A 14,222-nucleotide genomic window follows, 5' to 3' on the forward strand; every position below is an offset into this window, starting at 1 on the left:
ATAAGGAGCATGAGGGAAGTATTTGGTGGCTTAAAATGGGTTAAATAGGACTAGGAAAAATCAGAGAGAAGGGGCCAGTTTTCATTTTTATATAAAGACTATAAACTCTGTTAAGGGAACAGAACAGAAGGAAGCAAGGGAAAGAGGGGTGAAGTGTGGCCAATACAAGAGTTGATCTAAGAGACCAGGTTGGCATGTCATTAGGATGAGGAAACATCTGGAGTTGGGAGCTTTCCTGGCAAAAGCATGATTATTTCCCCTTTCATTTACATATGTGACCCAAGGGTCAACAATATTTTTGGAATTCATATTACATAATGTACTAGATATTTCAGCAATAATCTTCAAGCACCATAATCTTTCTAGCATATATTTGTAAGAGGCAGAATGAAACTGTGAAAAGATCATAGGATTTAGAATCCAAAGACATGGCCTCATGACACTGCCACCTATTAGCTGTGTGACCTGAAGACAGACACATTTCTGTGCCTCGTGGTTCTCTCTGCAAGATGAAGATTGCATTGATGAAGATGAAAATAACATTAAATTATATTCATGCTTATGACTATATTTTGCTTGGTGATACAGGTTTGTTGTGAGGATTACAAAATATATGATAAGGTGTTCTGTGAACTGTTAATATTATTCACATTGGTTATTGATCTATATCCCCCACAGAGCTCAACTCTCCAGGTGTTGGGCACATATTAAGTTTCAGAGTGAATATGTGTGAACTGGTTGAGATCTGTTTCTTTCGCTTAATACCAAAGAGAATGATTAAGTAACAGGTTCTAGTATATGAAGTTTGTCTCACAACCCTCCCAGAAGTGTGGACATAAGAAAACCAGTATAAAGTATAGCACAAGGCTTATGGTGGGGCATACCACTGTCTGCAACAGTCCCAAAAGTAACCTATCTCATTTAGCTGAGATTTTTTTTCCCTCCACATCCAAAGAGGGACCCCACACTGAACTTTTGAATGCCTGTGGCTCAGTTGGTTTTAGCTCCTTGAGGGCACACATCTTACGCTGCAGTGTTTTAGTCTCCTGTGTACTGTCTGAAATGTGCCCTCTACAAAGCAGGATGACTTTGTATTGACTTCATCTTTGTATTGATGCTATGGTGTCTGGCACAGTGCAGGGACCCAGGTCATAAGTGTTGCATTGATTGACGTGAAAGTTATCCTGGCCATAAAGTTTGCCAGGCAGCCTATGAAGAAAGGTTGAAACTCCTTCTTCTCTTGAGAACCAGAGTGATATTCAGTCAGTACAGATGTGGGCCAGGTGCAGTGATTCTCTGTAACTCCTTTCCACAGTCCACATGGTACCACCTCTGGGAAACAAGAAAAGGCTCCTTACTCCCTCCCTCACCGTGTTCTGTTCTCCCGTCCATGTTAGGGTCATCACACTGCACTGCTTATACACACAACACTCCTCACTCTGGTGGCTTGAGGAGCAGGGATGGGACTGCTTCATCTCAGGGCCTATCCTTCTAGGCCTCTGCTTCCGGATGGGATTCTTACCTGCAACGCCTCCAGGTTGATGCATACCTTCAAGACGCCGAGGCTCCTTGAAATTTGCTTAAGATCTTCTTGTCTCCAAGATCTTCCCAGGGCAACCTGGAAGCCAACTTTTCACGACCCTTTCCTTTAGAAAAAGCATTCTCTCTCCATTTACTCCAGAAAGGAAGGGAATAGAAGGCAGAAAAAATTGCAAGAAGGGAATAAAGGATCATTGAGCTCTTTTTATATGTTAGGAACTTGGCTAACTACTTTATAGGATCTCATCAAATTCTCATGATAAATTATGAGGGAGCTGGGGTTATCCCCATCCTGCAGACGAGATAACTGAGGATCAGAGTGGTCACATGACTAGAGAATGGTGGCATCAGGACTGGAGGTCATGAGAGTTCCCGTCTTTTGGCCATCCCTGTGGACTCTATGCACAGAAGGCTTGGAGTTCTCCCAGAGCAAGGTTGTGGTCTCAGGGCTCAGGGCTGGCTGGGGTGCACGAGCAGAACTCAACTGTTCCGTCCAACAGGAAACCCACCCAACATTTACCCTGTTTAAAAAAAAAAACAAAAAACAAACAACAAAAACAAAAAAACACATTCGGTTCAAATTGTCCCTCAGAATTCTAAATTGTTGATATACTGGAGTTCCCATTGTGGCACAGTGGGAACGAATCTGACTAGGAACCATGAAGATTTGGTTTTGGTCCCTGGCCTCACTCAGTGGGTTAAGGATCCTGTGTTGCTGTGAGCTGTGGTGTAGGTCATGGACATGGCTTAGATCCTGCATTGCTGTGGCTGTGGTGTAGGCCGGCAGCTACAGCTCCGATTAGACCCCTGGCCTGGGAACCTCCACATGCCGCAGGTGTGGCTCTAAAAAGCAAAAAAATAAAAATAAAAATTAAATTAAAAATGAAATAAATTGTTCGTATACTTTTTTCCTCCGCTAGAAATAAACTGAGTTCCTGATGGGAATGAAATAGAGAATTGAGAAATGTTAAGTACTTTAAAACACACTATTTATTATGCCATGAATTGTATTTTGTTACCGAGATTCTTCTGTCATTATGCGATTTTGGAGAGGGTTGGGTTCTTTTTACATGCATTTTTTTCCCCTGTTCTCCAGGGAGCTTGTAGTACTTAAAATTGTGTTGTATAATAGATAGTATAATCACTGTAAATTAAATGTGCCTCTGCCGAGTTGTGTTTTATGTTAATTCTATTGTGTGGTGGCAGCTGCTTGGGAAGGAAGCTATAGATTGGCAGGGGATATGGGATTCCAGCTCAGCCAAGTGCCCACAGCTCCAGGTTCTGTACCATGAGTGACGTGTTGGCCCAGGAGGGAGCTAGTGCTTTGGAAGGGGTGGGAGGGCACCCCATTAGCTGGGTTGGAAAGGGTAACTTCAATCCCTAGGACAATAGCCAAAGAGATCTTTTCTAAAGACCACTGGAAAATAGGGTCTGGAAAGGATCTTGGGCTAGTCTCAGGATCCATGACTCCCAGACCCACGGCTCTGAGAGCAAAGGGACTTCCTAAGTGTCTGACACCCTTGTTACCCACTTCCAGCTACCCTAAGGCAATCACCAGTAAAACCCTCAACATCAAAAGAGGCCTGTGAATCTGTTTAGGGAATTGTGAAATATCCATAAGAACAGAGCTCCTCTCTGTTGGAGTCTCAGAGGTTGAAGAACCCTTGAGAGGGCAGAGGCCCTTGAGAAGAACTAAGGTTGGTAGACAAAGAAAGGTACCCATCCAGAAGATCCTCAGTGTGCATGAGGATCAGGGGAGCCTGAAGACACCCGGGTGGAGAGGGCACTGGAGGACCAACACCTGCTTTCGTTTGAGTTGAGCATTCACCAGCTCCCCTGCTGATAAATATTGTCCTCTTTAGTCTTCACCTTCTTCATAGGATGTCAACATCATTAGCCTGTTTTATGGGCAATGAAATTGATTTGGGGTGAGATGGATTTGGCACCTGGCTGTAATTTGCTGTGCCAAAGTCTCACTTGCAGATTCCATATTACCTCCATCGGAAAGAGTCAAGTGGTGTGGAGAGGGCAAAGGAAGCTGGCTGCTAAGCCGAGAAATGAAAAGGTGATCAAGACCCACAGCGATTCCCAAGGGTGGGAACGGTGCCACCAAACTTAGCTCCTTCCATGATGTCGTGGGAGCGTGTGTGCTAGAGAGGCATGTATGACACACTAAAGCTGAGCACGGAGGCAAAAGGAGCAGAACTCTATGTAGAGAGGGTGTCTTGGTCTGTTCGTGCTGTCATGACAAAATCCCATAGGCTGTGTGGCTTAAGCAATAGAAATGGATTTTGACAGGTCTGGAGGCAGGAAGTCCCAGATCAAGGTGCCAGGCCTTGGAATTCCTGATGAGATGCTCTTCCTGGCTTACAGATGCCTGGCCACCTTTGTGCTGTGTCCTCAGTTAGCAGAGAAGGAGGGAGCCCTTTCATATGCCTTCTTCTAAGGTCACCAATCCTGTTGCATTAGGCCCGCCCTCATGACCTCATTTAACCCTAAATACCTCTATGAAGGCCCCTCTTCAAATAGAATCACATATAAGAATTGTGTGATTCTCTCTATAACAGCAAATATACTCTCTATAACAGCACGATTTTATTTTTATTTAAAAAAGAAATATGGAAGTTTCTGTTGCAGCTAAGCAGGTTAAGAACCCAGGTAGTATCCATGAGTACGTGGGTTGGATCCCTGGCCTTTCGCAGTGGGTTAAGGATCCAGCATTGCTGCAAGCTGCGGCGTGGGTTGCAGATGCAGCCCACATCTGGCATGGATGTGGCTGTAGCATAGACTTGCAGCTGCAGCTCCGATTCGACCTCTAGCCTGGGAATTTCCATATGCAGTATGACCCACCCTAAAAAGCAAAAAAAAAAAAAAAAGGCATACATATATACATTACAATATGTATTTACCCTTGGAAGGGTAGACAGCAAAATATATATGATATTCTAAATATTTCTTTGGTTATCATTATTATTCAATTTATCTGCAGCAAGTATATTATTATCATTGTCTATTGAAGAACGAAGTTAAAAATAATTTCAGCTCATTTGCCCTGGGGCCCGGGTGCCTGGCCAAGGCTGTGTGTACAGTGACCACTCATCTGCTCAGCCCTATCAGCTGTTCCCAGTGGCTCCTGATTCAGAAATGGGGTGGGAAGGGCGGAGAGGACCTCCCTGGACCAGGCAATCACCTCAACTCCATCCAATGCCTTGTCCCATACATTTTGGGGTCTTCCCTCCTCCCCTGCCCTTTTCAGACCTTGATGCCACATTGAGACCAGGGGCAGCTGCCCAAAGGGCAGGCAAGAGATAAGCAACAGGCAGCCTCTCAATTGATATGCAAGGAAGAAGCCATGTGGCAGCCTTTGTATCAGAGCCTCACAAAAGCAATTCTCTGCAGTTGATATAAAAAGGTGTCAGTTCTGGTTTAAGTACTGTATTACCAGCAACGATTTATCTGCCTCAAAGCCGGGCCTCACGCCACCAAGGGAATAAACAGCTCTTCTGCTTATCTATTTCACGGAGCACAATATTTCTCCAGTCGTCTCTGCCTGCAAAAAAGGACTTTTTTCTTTGCCTTCCCCAGTTCATCTCCAGCAATTTGCAGACACAAATTACTCCTGTCCAATGATGATGAGAGACGCGCTGGTCCATAGCCCTCTCACCTAGGGTCTGGGGAGACCTCACAAAGAAAACAAAGATGGAGGAGGGCCTTTTAAACTGGGAGCAAGTGGGAATATCAAATCCTCAAGGTTACAGAGGGGCAAAACAAACAAACAACCCCCGCAGAACAAAAAAACCCTGTGCCCTAAAATGGTGGTAAGAGATCGGCTAGGTTAGGGAGGGAAATCCTTTAGAATTAACTGACAACTGCAACTAGAGGCATCCTTAGCATCCTTTGCAGTATCCTGGAGAGTCAGGCATCCTGGCATACCACGACATGGTACGCTATGATAGTCTGGCATCCTGCAACCAGGATCTGGCACAGAGGAGGGTAAGGTCACTTGAAGCTTTGTCACTTAGAAGATCCTGGCTTCAGGATGGAGCTCTGGGAACATTTGCCATCTGATGGCCACAGAACTCTTTTTTTCTAGTCGGGGGGCAGGGGTGTCCTAGCTGCTCTGCTCAGGCGCACAACGACAGCTCCTTTTTCATAAAATGAAGACATGAGGAATATCTACCTCTTCTGTCTCTTGGAGGTGTGGTGAGGACCAAAGGTTGCGTGAGAAACATCATTGGAGCTGAAGTGCTGCAGATATGCGCACAGGTGTGTGTTCCCACGGCAGTATCTACTCGCTGATGCTTGACAGGGGCACAGAGAACAGCTTCTTTCATTCTATGAGTAGTAGCAGATTTAATTGGCCGGTGTTCCTGAGAGATGTACTAAAGGGGCTTAGATCCAGGCTCAGGTGTAAATGAGGAAGATCTGATCTGTTCCTGAAAGCCCTGTGCTAGGTGAGAAGGCTGAGTGCCTGAGAGAAGGGGAGGAGAGACAGTTTCCAGAGAGACGAAAGAGCAAGGAAGTGGCAGGTGTGGGAAGGGCATCTGAGATGAAACCCCCTGCCTCTAGACCTGTTTTGTTCCAGCGCGACCAGTTCCGAGATTATCAAAGCACCTTAGCCAGGCTGGGGCACTGGAGAAGCTGGGGAAAGAGCCCACCATGGGCACAACTTAACTTTAAAGGAAAAGTGGTCTCAGCAGTTCCTTTCTCTGTGAGCTGTCATGGCGTTTGCAGTGCGCTTTATTAGTACAAACAGCCCTGTCACAGTAGCCATGGCTGGCAGGCCTGGGGACAGCAAGCCAGCTGACGAGAGAGGGGGACGGGCCTTGCAGGTGCCTTTAGCCTAACCTGCAGGAACTCCGACCACTCTGGGTGAATAAAGGTAGGCCACTCCCCAGGGTACCTGCGGGGCTGCAGAGTGACTCTCACAGCTGTTGACATTCCAGTGCTCCTCTGTCAGAAGCAAGACAGCCCACGTTCCAATTAGGGGCTCAACCTCTGGGCAGCAATAAGCCACTTAGATACATGTACACAGAGGGCCACCTTTCCCAGAAACTTGGGCAAATCCGGCCCCACAGCGAAGCAGCATGTCCTCATCTTAAGTATCGCCATTGCATTGTGAACACGGCTTAGGAAAAAGCCCACTGATTCTCTTATGTTCCCTTATGGCTAGAATGTTCTGTGGCTACAATGTTCTATGGCTACGTCTATTGAATATAGCATCTGGTAGGGTTTTTTCAAATATTCTGAACCCAGAGAATATTGGTGTTTCCTTTGGGTGGGGGTGGGTGGAAATACAGTTGTTTAACCATCTCCTGTCCTATCTTTCATTTATAAGCTTTCTTCCAAATACTCTCTGGTCCAAATACTGCCTTGTCCCTGAGAGAGGCATTGAAAAACCTTCCTTGGACATCTTCCCTGGGTCAAATGATCCGAACATCACTTGAAGCATCGTGAAAATTTTTGCCTATGTATTAGGAGTGGGGAGAAGACTGACTGCAACAGAGGAGGCATTACTGAATCAGGTACAGCTACCTAGAGTTAAACCTGCTTGCTCAGTTTTTGATCCAATATACAGTTTTTGAAACCTATAATGTGCTGATTCTGTGCCAAGTCCTGGACCTTCAGAAGGTAGTTGTTTCCCTGCCCTCAAAAAAAAAAAAAAACAAAAACAAAAACACACTGCACAGTAAGAACTCCAATGGAGTCATGACCAGATACAAAGGAGGTTGAACAAGCCTTGATGCTCACCCACCACCAGCCAGGTCAGGTCTCTGATAAAACATCAGCAGATAACAAAAGACAGTAACCAGACTCCAAATTTATAGAAGAGCTTAAGGAAAAAAAAAAAAAAAAAAAAGCCAGAGGCATCATACTGTGTGTTGAGATTAGGGAACGTAAGTAGCTTGGTATGGCTGGAATAGAAACAGAGAAAGATGGCAGGCAGGCGTGGGTTGGAGTGAGGTTGTGTGGGTACCAATGATGCACATGGCAAACTGGGAGTTGGGTAAGGATGCAGTAATAATAGGAAGCTTTGTCGCTTGACTAGCCAACAGTCATTCCTCTCCATTTCATTCTTACTAATGTTATCGAGCTTCCATGTAATTTAGGCAAGTCTCAGGGAACCACAGTTTTCCATACCCCTGGCCTATGAGTAGCTTAGACAGGGCATATAATGTGATCCTATCCAATGAGACATGAGTTATTCTGGAGGTCCACAGGAATGGATTTTTATGGTTCCTTAAAATAGACCTTCTAATAGAAACAGTCCCTTTCCCTGTCTTTTGATTTTGCATATTCATACATCATCTGGAACTGCAGTGGTTATCTTGGGAACCAAAGGGAAACCAGTCCAAAAAACCAAGCCAGTACCCAGAGGATGGAAAGATGAACAAATGAAAAGAATTTGGTCTCTCAATGCCACTGAATCAACCAAACCTAGAACTATGTTGTCTCCATACTTATCAGTATGTAAGATAATAAAATTTCATTATTGGAGTTCCTGTTGTGGCTCAGCAGTCATGAACCTGACTAGTATTCATGGGAACATGGGTTCAGACCCTGGCCTCACTCAGTGGGTTGAGGATCCGGCATTGCCGTGAGCTGTAGTGTAGGTCTCAGATGCAGCTCGGATTCTGTGTTGCTGTGGATGTGGTGTAAGCCAGAAGCTGCAGCTCCAATTTGACCCCTCACCTGGGAGCTTCCATATGCTGCAGATGCAGCCCTAAAATGATAAAAAAAAAAAAAATTCATTATTGCTTCCGTTGTCTTTAGTTCAGGCTCTCACTATCTGCAGCCAAGATCATCCTAACTGACATACAAAAAGGCATGACAGGTTCAGCTAGGCATGTTGATTTTGAGATTCTTCAGGGTTAGAGGAAAGCTATATACAGTGAGGAACTGGAGCTCAGGGTAGGCCAGATCTGAGAACATCTGTCTAGAGCTGATATTTGAAACTAGGAGGTTTAAAGAAAAAAGTGTGGCCAGGAGTTCCTGTCATGGCTCAGTGGTTAATGAACTGGACTAGCATCCATGAGGACTCAGGTTCGATCCCTGACCTCGCTCAGTGGGTTAAGGATCCGTTGTTGCCATGAGCTGTGGTGTAGGTCACAGATGCAGCTCGGATCCTGCATCTCTGTGGCTGTGGTGTAGGCTGGTGGCTATAGCTCCAATTGGACCCCTAGCCTGGGACCCTCCATGTGCCATGGGTGTGACTCTAAAAAGACAAAAAGACAAAAAAAAAAGTGTGGCCAACATAGCACACTGAATGCCATGAAGAGGACAAAACAAAGCTGCCTAATGCTGCGGTGAATTTGAGGAGGAACTGTTGGCTAGTCCATAGTTAGTGGCCATTTGTTACCTTTGGGGGAGCAGTTTTTATGAAATAGTGGGGGCATAGACATGATGTTGCAACATTTAAGGAATGGAGTCAAGGTGTACAGAGAAAATGGGAGCAGAGAGAGTATCCTCTACTTTCAAAAGTCTGCTCGAGCATGAAAGGAGGGAGGCAAAAAGGGAGATTAACACTCTTGAGGAAAGAGATTTTTAGGATGAAGTGACCGAAGCCTGTGTAAAGACAGGGAAAGGGGCTGGTGAGACACTGAGAGGGGAGGTTCTGTGCAGTGGCAAGAATACCCAGACGGAGCAGAAGGAGGGATGGGTCCTCCCCAGGGCTTGCAGGAAAGATGATGAAGTCTCTGAGAAGACGAGAAGAGGGGCTCACACTGCCAGGTCCTTTAGAGATTAGGAAGCCTCCTTGCAAACATCAGCATATCCAGTCCCACCAAAACCTCCACTTTAGAGGTGAAAAATCTGAGGTTTGGGAAAGCCCACAAGCAGCAAGTACAGTGCTAGAGTGGAAGCAAGCTCTACCCCAATCCTTTGCCCTTTTGTGACACTGGATCAAGCCAGTTGATTCCTTCCTGGGAACACAGGATGGTTCAGCACAGAGGCTCCTCTCTGGTTTCCCAGGAGAGTCTCTGTGCCACTTTAAAGCGGAAACTACTGGACGTTGCTCCTTCGATATTCTGATTCTGTTGGCCTGACATAGGGATTGTATATCTGTATTGTTAAAACTCCCCTACTTTGGGGAACCACTGGTCTGGAGAATTAACACTGACTCCTAAGAGGCTCTGACTAAGCTGCCTTTAAACCCTAGCATAGTATTCTGTGTAGATGAAGTTCTCCGAGTTATTTATGGGAGGATGGAAGGAAACAGAAAGGAAGGAATGAAAGAGAGTGGAAGGCAGGAATCTATCTCCTTTATCTCCTCCACCCCCATTGACCCAGGCACCCATATGTCCTCATCGCTGGCCTCTAACTTTGCAAATGGACTATATTGCAGTCCCCAATCCAATTTGTCTTGTCTTCTGAGAATAGATGCCCTCCTTCCTCCATCCCTCAGTCCACAAGCTGCTTCTTGGCTAATTCTCAGGAACAATTTGGTGTGTTTCTTTAACATCCTTTGGCCAAACGATTGAGGAGAGATATGGTGGAAGACGTTCCAAAGAAAGAGCATCTAAGGTGGGGGTCAGGCAGCTGCCACCCAACTCTCCCCTCTGGAGCACAGCTCTGAGCCTGGCATAAATGTTCATGGGGTTGCCCTCAAGCAAAAGCACCCACCCATAAGTTCCTGGAGGTCTAGGGCTGGAATTATATTATATGCATGCCAGTGTATGTACAAATTGGCCTATGCAACTTGAGCTAAATCTCATGAGCAGATATATGGTAAGACTCTAGTGGGGAGCTTACCCCCATCGCCTAAGAACTCAACAAATTGTAAGTTGTATCCTCGCCAGTTGAAAGCTGAATCACAGGTGGGCAAAGTGAAAAAACAGGCTTTATAATAGCATTTCTATTAATAATAATAATTACCGATGATAATGATGATTGCTTTTACCTCCAGACTGTCAACCGCCAAGGGAGGTCAATAAAGAGGGTATATTTGGGGGACTTCTCAGTCGTTGTTGTCCTTATCTGCCCCACACCACCCCCAAAAGAGAACAGCTCTCTGCTTTGCTGTCCTCCAGCCCCCAAAGTGTGAGAAGTTGGGGGTTGTACCTTCCCTCGCCTCGTATGTCTGCCCGGTCCCATATATTTTACATGCCTGCACAAGGCGTTTTATGAGGCATATAAAAGCCAGACGGGAATTATCTCCTTCCCTTGTACGGGCTGTCTCTTTTGGGGGGAGAGATAACAGAGACCTATTTCATTTTGCTGCTTGCTACTGGATGTTCTGCCATAAATTGAGAAAAGAAGCTCTTTTTTGAAAAATGCTTTCTCTGACCCCATTGTCACTGGGAAACCACGGTGAGAGAAATACCATTCTCTGTAGGATCTCAGTTTAGAGCTGCGCAAGTCGGAAGAGAAGTAGCGCTCTTTCTTTTTTTCTCTTGTCTTCTCTCCTACCCCTCCCTCTGCCTTTGTTCAGGGGAGAGGGGGGCCGGGGAAGGAAGGCAGGTCTCTTGCTTAGAAAGAGCCCAAGAAAGCAAAGTCCTGGCTTGACAGAGCCCCCTCCCGCCCCCACTCCGGGCAGACAGGGGTGCAGACCCCCACAGGAAGGCATTCATTCATCTTGAGCTGCGTGCAGCACATTATCAAATATGCACCACCAATATTTCATTATCAGCCTCCTATGCAGCCCAGTCCACGCCTGGATGAGCCTAGAAATTAAACTGTACTTTCACCTTTAAAGAATGTTGTTCCTGCCAGTGCTGAAGGGGAGAGATTGCCAGGCCACTGGGTTATCGAGGGATGTGGGTGAAGAGCAATGGTGTCGGCTGCAAAAGCACTTCTGCAGGGGCTGGTGGGGAGGTCTGTTCATGGTCGTCCTTCCTGGAGCTGAGAACCTCGTGTCAAGTGTTCTCAACCCCTACTTGGTGTGACTGGTCCAGAAGGTAAAACTGTGGTACCACAGACACTGCTCAGTTTCTTCTTTGAAGATAAATTTCCCTATCCTTTTTTCTGCCCTCTCCAGGCATCCTCTGCTAAAACTCAAATACCTCATCCTACCCACCACCTACCTAGTAGGTTGTATGTGTTGTCTCTGGTAATGTAGCATGGATGGATTTGTTACATCTTCCCTTTCTAAAGGAAGCTATCCCAAACTGCTCAAGGACACTGTATATTTAAAGGGATGGGCGAGCCCCACCCCCCCCGGCCAAAGTAACAAACAAAAAATAAGATAGAAAATACTTTAGCATTACAGTTTTGCTGGGACCGACCTATGCACTGAGCATCGCGTCTGTAGCTGGTGGACCACTGGCTGCAATGTCAGAAGAATGAGAAGGTGGGAGCTGTGGGGTGAAGAGGCAGCTGCCTTCCATGAGCCAATCAGAGCCAGAGAATCTGGGAAGGGCCAATGGGAATAGGATTTGAGTCCTTTTCAAAATCCAAGTCTGATCATGTCACTTCTCTGTTCCAAAGCATCCCCAGTGGCTTTCCACCACTTAAAATCCACTCCAAAGCCCTCGAACCTGATTGCTAGTAAATCCCTCATCCATGGCTCTCCAGCTTCACTGACCGCTTCGATGTGACTAGAACGAGAGTCTATCTCAGAGACCGTGGCAGAAACAATGCTAACTTTCCACATGGCTCTCGTTTCTTGGGTACACAGGGAGAGTCACGGGAAGATGCATCTTTCCCAACCTTATATGCATTAGATGGAAGGCTTTGAAATGATATTCTGCAGAAGGGAGGTGAGCAGAATTCATAAGCCCTTGGTAGTCCCAACTCTTAAAAATAACCTGCATGATCCTCCTGTTCTCCCTCCTCATCCCATAGCATCCTCGGAGATAGCAGGTCGCAAATGAAAGACTTAGATCCTCAAGTCACTGCTTGCAAGAGAGCATTGGTGTGCAAGGAGAGGCACACCACTCTCACAGGACTCTGATGTGAGCCAGACATAGACTTTTGCTCTGCTGGGCAAACACATCATTGCTAATCCCATCTTCCATGATGGCTTCTGGGCAAGAAGACTTCACATCCCAAAGTCAGGACCTTCACGGGGCAGGGCGGGGGGCGGGGAGGGGGGGGTCCTGGCTGATAAATTTCAGATGTCTAACAATCTGGAAATAAGAACAGGATCCATGCCAGCCAGCATGTGTTTTTGGAGCTTGCATTCATTCCACACCAAACACTGATGTAGGATCCAGAGGGACTCTGAGATAAGCACATAAGACAAAGGGTCTGCTCTCAACTTTGCCAGGGTATTAAGAGTTAGACATATACAATGTTAACGGAAAAATGCAAAACATACGTGATATGTTCTAGAACAGATAACGAGTTATGTAGATGTGTAAGAAGAGTTTGGTTTCGGCTGGGGGATCAGCAAGGGATTTATGGTAGATGGGTAATTAAAGTTGATCCAAATATGGGTCAGGAGGAGTTCCCATCATAGTGCAGCGGAAACGAATCCAACTAGGAACCATGAGGTTGGGGGTTTGATTCCTGGCCTCGCTCTGTGGGTTAAGGATCTGGGGTTGCCATGAGCTATGGCGTAGGTCACAGATGTGGCTCTAATCCTGCATTGCTGTGGCTGTGGTGTAGGCCAGCATCTGTAGCTCCTATTAAACTGTAGCTCTGATTAGACCCCTAGCCTGGGAACATATGTATGCTACTGGTGAGGCCCTAAAAAGAAAAGGAAAAAAAAAAAAAAGAAAAAGAAAGAAAAGCAAATATGGGTCAGGTTTAGCGAAGCAAAGATATATATATATCCAGAATGTTCTTACAAGATTGAGTATATTTTGCTTGATATTTCTCCATCTTGTGATGGGAAAGAGGATTCCAAATTACTAGATAACACTTGAAATTGTGTCTGTGACCTGGAAATGTGTCCATCATGTTTTACGCAGGGAATGTGGTCCTCTCTGCTTGTTCCCTAAAGAAGAATGTCTCACGCAGATAACAGAGATATTTTTTGCTCCAATGCCAAGCTTAGAGCTGCGAACACAAGACTCCTCTTTCTCCTGCTCCGGGGGATACCTGTAACAGAATTTGCAGTGAGTTGCTAGCTTCCTGGCATAGAGATTGTATGGCTGCATCTTAGAGGTGCCGTACTATGGCCAGGACAAAGTCCTGGGGTCAGCGCCCCTCTCCCCAGACCTCAGAAAGCAGATGGGCCTTGTTTGACTGATGACTGAGAGTGTGAGATCAGAAGCTCAGGGCCATGGAGGCCACCTCTCATCCTTGCCCACAAAAACCTAGAAGGCCCTAGTGGGTAATTGGGAGGAAAGTGCTTTTAAAACTCCTTCCTTTGAGACTTGATGATGGAAGGCTTTCGATGGCTGATATCACATTAAGCTGAAACCCTTCAAGGGGTGTCCATGTGTTTGATACTCATCCCTACCTTTATCCATGAACACTTCCATAGGAGGTTGTTTTAAGAAAGGAAAGAACATAGTTCATCATAAAGTTTCCATCTGAACAGGTTTTGTAATGAGATTTTGGTCATGGACTCTGTGTATTTCTATGTAAGTTAATAGACAGAGAGTTAGACAAATAGATATTGGTATAAAGATGGATAAGAAGAGGGATGGATGGCTAGAGATAGATAGATAATAGATGATAAATAAATAATTGGTGATAGATAATCGATAGATGATAGTTTGATAGATGGTACATAGATAGATAGATAGATAGATATAAAATATCGATAACTCCTCACCATATTTATGCATTCAGCA

This window comes from Phacochoerus africanus, chromosome 15 (genome assembly GCF_016906955.1).
Source record: "Phacochoerus africanus isolate WHEZ1 chromosome 15, ROS_Pafr_v1, whole genome shotgun sequence".
Lineage (NCBI taxonomy): Eukaryota > Metazoa > Chordata > Mammalia > Artiodactyla > Suidae > Phacochoerus > Phacochoerus africanus.